This window comes from Varroa destructor, unplaced genomic scaffold, assembly GCF_002443255.2.
Source record: "Varroa destructor unplaced genomic scaffold, Vdes_3.0 BEIS01000001.1, whole genome shotgun sequence".
In the NCBI taxonomy this organism is placed as follows: domain Eukaryota; kingdom Metazoa; phylum Arthropoda; class Arachnida; order Mesostigmata; family Varroidae; genus Varroa; species Varroa destructor.
Window position 1 is genome coordinate 17,455,384 of NW_019211454.1, and position 12,439 is coordinate 17,467,822.

General features: G+C 46.0%; 1 long non-coding RNA gene across 33 annotated transcripts in view; it reads left to right on the top strand.

Moving 5' to 3' along the window:
• Positions 1–12,439, top strand: part of LOC111246631 (uncharacterized) — a 67,389-nt gene that overhangs the window by 26,915 nt on the left and 28,035 nt on the right. Inside the window, exon 1 of one of the 33 annotated variants that reach the window (XR_015325225.1) lies at positions 10,212–12,088. The exons of the other annotated variants lie outside the window; for them this stretch is intronic. This is a non-coding gene — a long non-coding RNA (uncharacterized LOC111246631). Of the gene's footprint in view, positions 1–10,211; positions 12,089–12,439 lie in introns of those variants that run through there. 33 annotated transcript variants of the gene reach the window in all.

A 12,439-nucleotide genomic window follows, 5' to 3' on the forward strand; every position in this document is an offset into this window, starting at 1 on the left:
TAATTACACTGTATCCACGCACGAATCAAGCGAACAGCGTATGATGGTAGCGGTACGTTGGTCCATCAAAGCGTAGGCGAACCCCGACTCGACACTGCTGTTTCAATGGATGGCGCACGCGGTGGTTCCTACTGCCGCCATTTCCTGTTCGACGCGCGCGCTAATATCACCACAAACACAAATACTAAGCACCGTTAACGCAACAAGGGGCACGGGACTAATGTGATAACGACAGCGACGTACAAATTGCGAAGATCGAAAGTGGCAACCGCGCACAGATCTGTCACCGGAGCTGTGTAATGACAAGGATTTAGACAGCGTCTTGGGGTGCCTCGTTGAATTTCTCGTCGCATAGGGCGAACAGCACGATATTGTAGAAGATAAAAGTGAGGATTTCGATAACGACGACGTTGAGGTGTAGGGCGATGCGCACACTGGCGGCACTATGATTTCACTGGCTACGCTCCTTTTGTACACAACTGCTGCGATCCCCATCACATGCACTCCGGTCGGCCCCTCACAGCACCACGATCACTTCATTCACCTCTATTACGAACGCACACAGACCCTTCCAGATACTCTATCACCTATAGACAACAGAATGGTGCGACGATGGAATCGTACATGGCCGGACTCTCCGCTCTTGCTATTCGGTCGTTTTACTTGTTGGCTACGATCTCAAGCGGTTTCAGTTTGAGTCCTGCGTTTTGGACCTGTTCTTAGTCGGTGGACTTCAATCAACCTAGCCGACAGCGGCGGTAGTAATCGTGCTATGAGCAGCAAGCCAACGCTGTCAGAGGCAACGCAAGCCAGGGGCAAGCCAGGCCGTACTCAGGCCAAAGCCAGCCCAAATGCTGGCCGAACTCGAAGCCAGAGTCTCGACGGACGAACGGACAGAGGAGACTGCTCGGTCAGTTTCCGTCGTCTGGAGAATGCTGCTTCCTGCCGCAAGCTGCCCACGAGTCGACGGGGCCTCACCACAACGAACTAACCCACCAGCGAGCGACTAACACCGACCAATCGCACCAGCCAACGGCAGCAGCAGCAGCACTCACAGCTCGCCACGGCGTTCAGCGCTCAACAACCTCAACCAGCGCTCAGCAGCAGCCAGCTACCGAGCCAGCCAGCCAGCGCTCTTCAACAGCAGCAGCAGCAGCACCACCGCCACCACCACCACCACCACCACCACCACCACCACCGCTTCTCCTCAGCAGCAAGCTGCGATACTAGCATCAGCATCATCATCATTGCTACGGACAGCATCATCAGCATCAGCAGCAGCAACAGTAGCATCATCATCAACAGCATGATCATCAAGACCATAATCATCATCATTGACAGCAGCGGCATCAGCACCACCCATACTCTCCCCTGTCTTTTACTGTCCTCCATAATACGGCATTTAGCCGTGGTAGTGTGACGGTAGTGGCAACGGCGGTGGTGGCAGCGGCAGCGGTGGCAGCGGCGGTGGTGGCAGCGACGGCGGGCATTAGCAGCCTCGGCAGCGCCACTAGCGGGGGCAGCAGCGGTGCCTCGATATGGCGCCGCTGCAAAGAGGGCGCTGTTCTGCTTGTTGGCAACATGGCTGACGGAGGAATGGACGGGCGGACATGTCGACAAACAGACAAACTGATAGGCTAACTAACGAACGCGGGAAGTCGAAATGGACGGACTCGAAGAGGGCAACCGAAGAGATGGAGGGCCGATTGCTGCTCCTGTTAGTTGGAATAGCTACCAGAATAGGGTGCTTCGACCAGAGAGCGGGCGGCATTGGCAGCGGTCACCGCCACGCCGACGGCAGCGCTAAAGCCAGTTCGACGGAAATGCTAGCGAATGGCGGGCCTACTAAACCCGAGGTGCTTGGGCGGCTTATGAAACAGCGAGGAGCACGAAGGAAGGGGCTCCGCTATCACATCCTCCTCCACCCGCCACTACCGCTGCTAACGGAAAAGCTTAGTCGCTTACTTACCACCACCTTTGTCATCAAGTTCCTAGCCTTGCCCCCTCCATTGCTCCTGCTAAACCATATACATTGTGTGCTATAACTGTGCTCGTATAAGCTGGTCTACGTTTGTATGGTACGATTGCTACCAGGAGCATTCGGTTTGTGTCGAAGAAGCACGGCTATATTACCTCCGTGCCCAAAAAAAGGAAGCAAAGAGAAAAAATGAAAGAAAGACTAGATAGGCGGGAACAAGAGAAGGAAAGAAGGGAAGAGAGAACACTCGAATCAGTCGACAGCCAGACAGCGCTGCATGCACTTGGCCCTCAATTACCACTGCCAGTAGCAGTGAGAGACTAGTCAAGTACAAAATACCCTCACCCTCGCTAGTGTTCAGCAGCACGCCAGTGGTACTCGTGGCAGCCCGGTTTCAGTTGAAATTGAGTCTCTTCTTTTCATCCTCGTTGTCTTTTATTTGCCCTCTCCCTTTCCTCTATCTGACACAAAGCGAAAATTCAGCCTTCATGGCGAAGTCCGCAGGCCGCGCCTCCCTTGTCTACCAACTACGCTCATCGTCCCCGTTGAATCGTTACTGTATATTCCGTCAGCCAGCCAGCCAACCTGCCTGCCAGCGTGCCTAGATATGCAACAGGCAAACCAGCGCGTTGTCGGATGCACGCCTTAGTTTGCCCTTGTCCTCACCCTCAAGCGCGCGTTCTACTCTACCGGATCGGTGGTCGTTGCCACCCGCTGGCTGTGTGCCGACTTTGTGTGTGCTCATATCAGCGGCAGAGCCTTGTGTGCCCTCCCTCGCGCTTCGACCCTCACTCGATTCTCCGCTCAAAGAGCTCCAAACGGAGGCAGAACTATGGTCCACTAAGAACAATTTAGCCGGTTGCTTGTCAGCTCGAACTTGCCTTCCGACGCGCCATCCGCAGCATAACACGAGGCCAACCCAACGAAGACACAGCACGAAGACAGCACGGCAGAGCCAGCAGCTAGCAGATAGAAATACCAGCAGCAGCACCAGCAGTAGTAGCGAACGGTGCAGGCATGATACGTTCCTCGGCCTATTTTAACCATCTCAGAAAATCCAATAGTAACCCGATGGCTGTGGCAATTGGTGGTGTTAAACTTCAGCGACAACATCGTGAAGCTGCTGCTACTGCTGCTGCCGCTGCCCGTAGTGGGCAGTAAAAGGAAAGGGCATGCCTGTGTTAGCCCGTGTGAACGCGTTTGAGTGTCGCATTCAGTGTCACTATTTTGCCTCCTGTCCGTCGCGTTTTCCATACCTCTCAGTTTTTTCTCTCTTTCCCTTTGTTTCTCACACTCATGCATGAGCTCCACAAATGTTGCTCTCTCAGTTATCCTTTGATTGTCGCCTAGTTGCCCCTTTGACTATGGCTATGCTCGCCGCCCACGTTTCTCGGAAATCGTTAGTATCTCCTTCCCGTTTCAGAGGTCTCCCCCCATACTTACTTTTTGCGCGTGACAACATCTGGGAACCTCCTCGTCCACTAGGCGGCTGTCGTAACAGCACCGGCGGTAACGCTCGCTACCCTCATAGCAGAGCTGTGCTCCTGCCATAGTCCCATAGAATGGTCTTACTCGTTGACCGATCCATTGCTTGCACTCCGTTAACAGCTTCGTTCTCCTTCTTGATTTTGCTCTTCCGCCGTTCCGTCCTAAACCGATGTCTGTCAAATAAGTTCAACCTCCTAGAAAATCACAGCAGTCCTAGCTAGTAGACCAAGTCGATACGATGTTGTTTACCTATGCGATACTGCCTGGCTTAGCTTAGTGGCTCGTTCATGTTCTCTTTTTCGTCGGCAGCCACCTTCACGTCTTGCTAACCAGCAAACGCTCATATAGCTTTATACGATACTATTACGATACTACTAATTCTAACCCAAACCCACTTAAACTGTGGAACTGCAGCCAGCTTGCTTGCAGTCGCTTACTGCTAGGCACTTGCGACCATAGTTGACAAAGCAGCAAGTGAATCAAAAAACAGAGGATGATACAGCTGTCTGCCCCGGCGGCGACGATGATAGACCAGCTGGAGCCTCACAAAGACATGGAGTGCCACGCCGTCCTCTGTTTGCGCCAGCGCGCTACCAACATCGAGATCAGACCGTCCCGTTGTCAATACTGAGGGTTATCTTGGTTGATACGGTGGAGCACAGTGGTGCTGTTCATGGGACGTAAAAAGTGAGCGTAACTCCGACAAAAAGTAGTAAGATGACAAAGGCCGATAACAGATGCTACAAGAAACGGACCTGAGGCGAGCTTCTGACGTGGACCGCCAACCAAAATCGAAGTTAGGCCATAAACCTGCGTCGTATACTGTATTATACCCTAACGTACGCTAAATTAGAAAATATACAAGAAATAGATACAGATAAAAATAAGTAAGCTAATAAAAATTTCGCATTTTCAGGTATCGCTAGAGTTTAGAAAAATCTGACCTATTTTTCTTTCACATAAGGAAACGTGAATGACAAGAACGACTTGTAATAGAAATTCAAGAAATGCGCGCCGTCGTGAGAAGCTCAGAAAATCATAATAAAGCTCGGAAAGTTATTAAATAAAATTATAAGGGCAAATAAGCTAACACGACATATTTAACTTCTATTTTCTGGAAGCTATACTTTCAGTCTTTGTTACTCTTTTCGCTTCCATCATAAATAAGGACGGCAACTCTTTACGCTAGGGGCCGCTATTTTTACGAATCACTTCGATAACAAAGTCACACAGAGGTGAGCAATTAGTGACAGGCCAGTGGAAATTTACCCGCCTTGTACTAGAGCCATTTTCTCGAGGTCTCAGCATGTCCAGTTATTTTGTCTTTTGTTACTATGTCGCGGAGCTTTTCCTCGCTTTGGCTCCCTAAGCCCTCACACTGCCTTGTTATGTATGCTATAACGCATTTGTATACTTTTTCCACTCAGGCCTAACATCCCCTGGCTTCTACGATTTTGGCTTTATTCTGAGCAGTTGTGGCAGTAAAAATACTATAGTGCAAACCGTTCAAGCTGTAGCAATAGCTATCGTCACTCATTTATGGAAATGCTTCTACTTGGTCCAACTGTAGAACCATGCGCAGTGGTCAGGAGAACGCCTTCGCGACTCTCGCTACGTACTGCTCGGCCAAGACTTCAATAACCTATTCTCGTAATATATCCTGCCCCCCTGCTTCATTTTAGACGAAACTCATACTAGCTTAACGGGAATAGGCTCACATATCCTACGGATTCCGCTATTGGATTTCCCCCAAGTTGCGCTTATCACCTTCCAGGTTCTAGTCCCTGAGGTTCTTCCACATTTCGGAAAATGAATTCCTAAGGTGCTGTTACTGTCAGAGCCTCACCTGAAGCGGTCAGGCTGCGATTTCCGAGTTAACTCGTTTACAACTCACACCATTCAGCAGGGGCGGTGGCATAGAGGTGTAGTTAGGTATCGATTTGGTTTCGTTTGCGCCTAGTTAGGGTACATTTTCTGCGGCCCAATTCCTTGACAAGCTCTTAAAACGGACAGAATGGTCAACAATTTTCGAATGTGAAAAGGGGTCAGCGTTAGCTAACAATGCGCCGGTATATGGACCTCTTTTGTTAAAAAGCACAAGTTCAGAGTTCATTGATGAAAACAAACACTAACGCCCCTGAAGCCCGCATGTGAACCAAGCAATAGGGGATGCGACGCAAGAATTTGACTAGTGAGATCCGCGACGGACGAGTCCCGGAAAAAGTGAAGTATCGATAACAGAAACAAGTTATACCGCAAAGCGTTTATTCGTTTCGCGTTAGTTCGTTTTGTTTTTTTCCGCTCCATTCGTGAACCTCTTCCGAGCCCCTCCACAGTCGCTCCCAGCGAATAGGAGCACAGTCGACTGGGTGAGCAATGGCAAAGGCAGGAAATACCATAAGCTTTGTTTCTACATCAAAATATTCATACGTAATGCTTTACGTATGTGTCTTTGCACGTCCTTTATTACTTTCTCGCTGGAGTGCAGTGCACCCCATATTGTGCTCCTAGGCTGCTTTTCTTTACGTACGCGAACTGCATCAAAATAGACGACACGGATGAGATTTGTATTTATTGGTACAAGGGAAAGCTGGAGTAACTCAGTGATTTGCATGTATCGCCTCTACGATTGTCCTATGGTAGTATATTACAAAACATACGAATGTCAGCAGATGCATCCAACTGCAATAGGACTCTTGTATTGTGTATCTTGTTTTTTGACCTGTTGCAAGCTTTCGATTCGATCATTAGCAAGATGTACGCATACATACACGTAGTGGGCATAGGATAACCGTGTTGGCCTTTAAGTTTCCGCTCTTTACCGAGATCGTTGTTTTGAATAACGGAATAAGGTGTTCTTACATTTATCTAGTAATCAGTATTATAATGGGAGCTACTGCTGCTGTTGCAACAGCCACTGCGGTTCGGTTAACTCAATCTAATGGTGTTAATGATACGTTTACAATATTTTAGCAGTTCATGCAACGGTCATATGAACGGTAGTACTGTGCTATAATTATCGTATAACATTATATACAAAATTACATTATATTTTACATTACCTACATAATTTACATTAACGGACTGTGTACATCTCTGGGTATCAAAATATGGCTGTTATGTTTAATCTTTTGGTTCGGGCTGTTTCAACTCTCGGCTGACTTTTATCGAAGAGTGGAAAAATGTGATCTCTTACCATATCAGATATACCACGGATTACTTGAATAATACAGTTTACATGGCGGATGAACAAGTGGACTGGTTTTCTGTCTATACAACATCTGAATGTGGCTCTCTAAAAAAACCGGTCCAGCATTCATTTAATGACTTCTTTATCTTAGCATAAATAAATATGAAGATCAAAGTTGAGTTTAGACATAATGGTAATTCTTAGAATTGGCTGCAAGCATGTATGCAGGATTTAAAGCGTGTTTACACTAGTTTTAATGGAGAGGATCACATCGTTAGCCTAACACAGCATCGAGCTTCCGTTAAAGTAATATGGATCGCCGTCGTTATCGTTTTAAGCCATAAGCAAAAATGTCAAATTCTATCTAAAAGCACCTCCCTTATATCGAGGATAAAAATACTAAATGGAAAGGACCTGAGACAAGGTATTTGAGGCAGGCTCAATAGGCATGTTTTGGTATAATAGAGGGTATTATTCATTTTGATATAAAAGTTTGATAGCTCCTAACAGTGTTTATGGAGCATTGATCCATTCCCAGTTTGATAGATTTCCTAGTTGAGAAATCGCGATAAATTCTGTCAAAAGCATTGGGAAAAATCGAAGTAATGACGTATTTCTCGTGCTGATTTAGGAATGACGTCCTGTTAAAGGTCATCGGAACAGGGTGTTATTATTCGCTTCGTGAATTTACGCTCAAAAAGATTGTCTCAATAAGTCATAACATAGTCGACTTGAAATATATAAACAGGCTATAAAATTGGACTACCCGAAGGTAATTACCTATTAAGAACTTAGCGTCGTCCCTGTGAACTAGCATCACCAGTCGAGCTTTGAAGATATCACGAACAGCTTCATCTTTGAAGTGCGATTATCGTACAGGGGCTATAGGCGAGAGAGCTACAAGGTTTTCTTCGAAGATAGAGGAATCTTACCAAGAAAATGTAGAAATACTTTTGGCGGAGCCTTTCTTAAACTTACGGACGGTACGGTCGTTACGGATGATGAGAGGTGGAAACTTAAGAATTAGTTCGCAACTTAGACGCCTACGTTGAGACGCCGCAGAAATTAAAGACAGATGTAAACATACCTTTATGAGCTTCAACTTTAATTAAATCATTGAGGTTAGAAAGTCATTATCTAATTTTTAAGATGCTACTGCCTCCCTAATTTTTATCTTTCGGCTACCGTGAAACCGAAATAACTTCTCCCAGTTCTTAAAACAAAGCGAGTCGATTCTCCGAAAAATCAAAGTTGCCAGGCAATTTTTCTATACTAACCAATAATAATACTATTAATATATATATATATATATATATATTATGGTTACGCATCGCAGCATACGTGACGTACTGCGCAAAAACGTTTATCGAAAAACAAGGAAGTGTATATCGAATAAAAGTATAAAACAATAGGTTGGATGGCAGATAGGCTGTGGGATGAACCAACAAGTGTGGTAGACAACAACGGTAGATAAAGAAGACAAAAAGGGGGCCGTCGAGCGCGGCTTCCTAACTGGCGCAGCTTGCTGGTTTGCTATCACTATCGGTTGCGATGGGTAGGCTCACCAGTTGAAGTGACAACAAGACGCTATGTGTAGGGGGGCAGTGTGGCGGATCAGAAGGCGACTGGCTGCCCTCCTTTTAGAGATATGAGCCAGAGATAGTATATACATTAAGCCGCTGTTGAGGAATGTCTGAGGAGGGCTGGTAGCTGGTTGGCCCGGTGTTTGCCTTCTACCCGCTACCTGCATCATTAGTTGAGCAGCAAAAGCTCGCTGTCCGTTTGTGCGACGGGCAGTACGCGAGTTTCTTTTGGAGTTGGCGGACAGCCTGTTTGCCGATTGGCTATTGCTTGACAAAATAGGAAGAGAACTGTTGGACGCGCATAGCTTCATTATCGGCTCCGAGAATTCCCATAGCCGTGGCTTGACTCTTCCTAAGCAGCCTCGTCCGTACAATCCGCGCCTGCTACCCTCGTAACGGCTCGCCTCTATTATTCATTGCGGAACCGCGAAGCAACAGAGAGACTTGGCGGAGCAACAGTATCAACAGGCAGACCGAAAATCGGACTTACAGCTGGCCCGAGGCGGGGTAGGGCGGCCCCTCGAGAAGATTGAGTGGAATAAGCTAAATAACAGACGAAGGGGCAAAAAAGAGAAAGAGTTGATTTTGAAAACGCGAACCAGTTCACAGTTCTGCTGCACATTTATCAGTAGTCAAAATCATTCGGCGGAGAATGTAAACATTTTGAGCCGTCAATAGCATTCTGCAGGCGGGGGCCACGTCATTGCCTCGCTTTTGTCCCATTTTACCGATGGAACAGAGTCCGCAGCGGTCCGATTCAGGACAACGGCGTCAGCAAAGTCGATACGACAAAGATAATAACTAGCGTAGATAACGGGCAAACGAAGAAGAGAACATGAAACAGCCCCTTCCCAAACGACAAGGCCAGCGAGCATTTTGGCAGGCACACTGTTGTAGCATCGTGAACTGAGGAGGCGACTCTCAGCACAAGAGCGACAGCACCTCCTTGCAGCATCGTTCCAAAGAGCAGATCATTTAGATATTCTAGATACAAGGTCATAACTACCATTCAGCCGGGCGTAAAGGTTGAGCAAAGCAACTTTATCTCGGCTTTGACATTACCCTAATAATCAATGAGGAACAAACTAACTATGTGTAATAAATGGAAGTTAAAAATAAATTTTATCAATGCAAAAAAAAAAATGCATTTAACGCTAAGCCCTAGCGAGACCAACTGAAATGAAGTAAAACCAAATTCCTGGCTGTTCTAACAATGTTTTGTACAGTGTCGAAAGTAATCGATTTGTAAGAGCTAAGTTACCAACTTAAACCAGCGAAGCTCGAGAAGCATAATCAATCTACGGTAAGAGCTGCAGAGACCAAACTCATGTAGATCTCAGCTTCTAAGATACCTTCTTTAATATATTTTATGGATTAGTTACTAAGCGACCCTAAGTATATAAGTTGGAATAACCTACTGTGCACAAAGTCGAAATGCCTTTTGACCTAGTGCCGCTATTCCTCTATAGAAAAATCATCATATTCTACTGATATTTAAGGCGGACACTTGTGCCGTTCTAGAATATTCAAGGAAGGGAGATACTATCGTTGTATCTGTATTTGCAATTTGGACTTGTACTAATGGTCCACTGACTGTTGTGGCCTATCGTCGCATAAGATTACGTCGGAGTCAATCTATGCGAAACCGCCTATATTGACGCTTTCCAATAAGAAATCTCCAAAAACTTATTGAAGCAATAGTATCAGTACACGCCTCCTCCTGTGGGGCTAAATTTTATATCGCCCCAGATAGAAAATAGCTTGATTATGGTAGGTGCATTCTTACATGGGTTTTCAATGAAATCATTTCTCTTTGTCGATGACATGCAGTTATTTGTTCTCAGCTAGTTGCTTTCCTTCTTTCGATTATTGTTGTTGCATCCCTTATATATTGATGGCTAGCGGAGATTAAACAATTGCCTCTAAAGTTTATTTAGTCGATTTACGCAACATTTTGCCCGGGTAATTCAACCATCCGTGTTTCTTTCGTATCTCCGCTAACCGAAGGCAAAATTGTTTCAGCACAGTAATGTGACAATATTTAAATGTAATCTAACGATAAATAGACATATTATAATGAGTAATAATAAGTAAGCGTCTTCCAAAGCAAAAACCGAAGCTCTTGCAGTATTCTTAATAACTTTAAAACGGTTTCAGGTACAATTTTTTGGCAGTCTTAGTTTATTGTCTCTTATTTAGGAAAAGTTCATTATAACCCTGTGGAAAGTTTTCTAGCAACTGTATTATCCTTTATTTCGGAGTAGTTCAGAGATACAGTTCAGGACGTGTCTATTAATTGCCTTCTTTCACACAGAACGCGTCTTGCTCTTATAATATAATTATTTGGTGTGACTTTCGGTTAATAGCACTATTCTTCACATTTAAGGTTGACTTCGAAATATTTTTTGCGCTATTAACTTAAGTAAGATTTATGTATGGCTTATCTCCCGTAGACCATGGAGCCTGCCTTTGCGTCCGTGAAAAACAAACCTTCTTATAAAATTTCTCAGTAGACAAAAACTATTAGTGATTACTGCGACCGACAACATACCTACTGTGCGATGCGGGATACGCGTAACCAGGTGCAAGAGCTTCCTCATTATAAGAGCTATTACGGTACATTTAAATCTGGCTAGCTAAAAAGTTCTGTATGGTAAAACATCCCGAGCTTATCTTATCGTGTAGACGGTCAGTGATATAACTGAACATCGAATCAGCCCCGAATCGGTTCGTGGAGCAGTATTAACATTATACCAATCAGATGCTTCCTGTTAAATGCCAGTTAGATGGCAGTGAAACACAGCCGATATATTCGAAGTATGTATTATTTTCAATTAAGATCCTTACTGATTGATTCAATTCGGTCACGCCACTCATTAAGAGACACTCCCGAAAGTGTGCGTTGCCCTTCGTTGACCTCTTTCCGCCTTGAAGAATCGTCACATTGAGATGAACCAAACATAAGCTAAACAAATAACTGTTTTCTCTTTCGAGTATCTCAAATCTAATCGATGATTTCCCTTGGGCCCCGTTCTTTCCATACACTTGGTTTACAAATGCCCCAGCCACATTGGAAACTGCGTTTCGCTCTTTCGCATTCATTGCAGTGTTCGTTGCAAGTTCATAATGGAACGGTTGTGACGTTCGAACCACGGTCAGCCCCTTCCAACCTCTGTTTCAGGTTTTCAGTCGACAATGTTTACATCAAGTTCAATGAAAGGGAGGAGACCAACAGTTATGTCCAATGAAAGGTTCACACATCTAAACTAACAGCGCTAACACAGAAGAGCCACGCCTTACGGAAAGCGAGGATTGTCTTTTTTAAACCCTGAGTTCGAGCTGCCGGAACGGAACCAAGACGAGTCCAGGAAATGTTGACTCGGTGGCAATGACTGTAGCGGTGCCACTGCCATGGGCAGAGCGTCAGCAGTAAACTATCCGACAGACGCCGCATGGAAAAATAATTTGTTGCGCAGGTACGCTCCATTCGGCCACCGACTTCCAATTAGTGCCTGCCCTCGTGAGCCAGCCCCACTCGTATCTCGTGCAACCAGCTGCACTGCTGCGCCGATCCCAGGAAAGCGAAGAGGGAACGGGCGCTTGACCAAGCAACAGAAGAGAACTGTATACGCGTGTCCTGTTGAGAGATGGAAGAGGCAGCCGGCGGCTGGAAGGGCAGAGGAAACGGTGTATGGACGCCTTTGAGACAGCGTGTTCCCATATGGTCATTTTTGCGAGGGTTGGTCGTCCGTATATTTGCTATCGTCGGGCATAGTGAATACACGCACATAAATAGTACAGACGCACCCAACTCGTATGGCTCGCTCGCTTGTACGCTACAGTGGATCAGTAAGTCTAAATGTGCTAACGCTTTTCCTAGCGCCTGCGGCTCTACAGAAGCATTCTAGTCCAACAAACAAGTTCCGTACCACACGAAAGCCTTGTTATGCAACCAATTCGAGCATCATCTACTTTTCCCGGGATACACATTCTGAGCTCGTTATTACTTGGTCAGCATACACACAGTGTTTGCATCTCACTACACTGCTTTACCGCCCCATTGGCGCCTCATCAAGTGCGCCAAGCCTCCCCGCATCGCTAATTCCGTTCTTGTACGTATGCCCCATTTAGAATCTATGGATTCCGATAACGTTTTGCCCCATCTATGGCACTCTGCCCATTCCCCACATATTTCGTCGT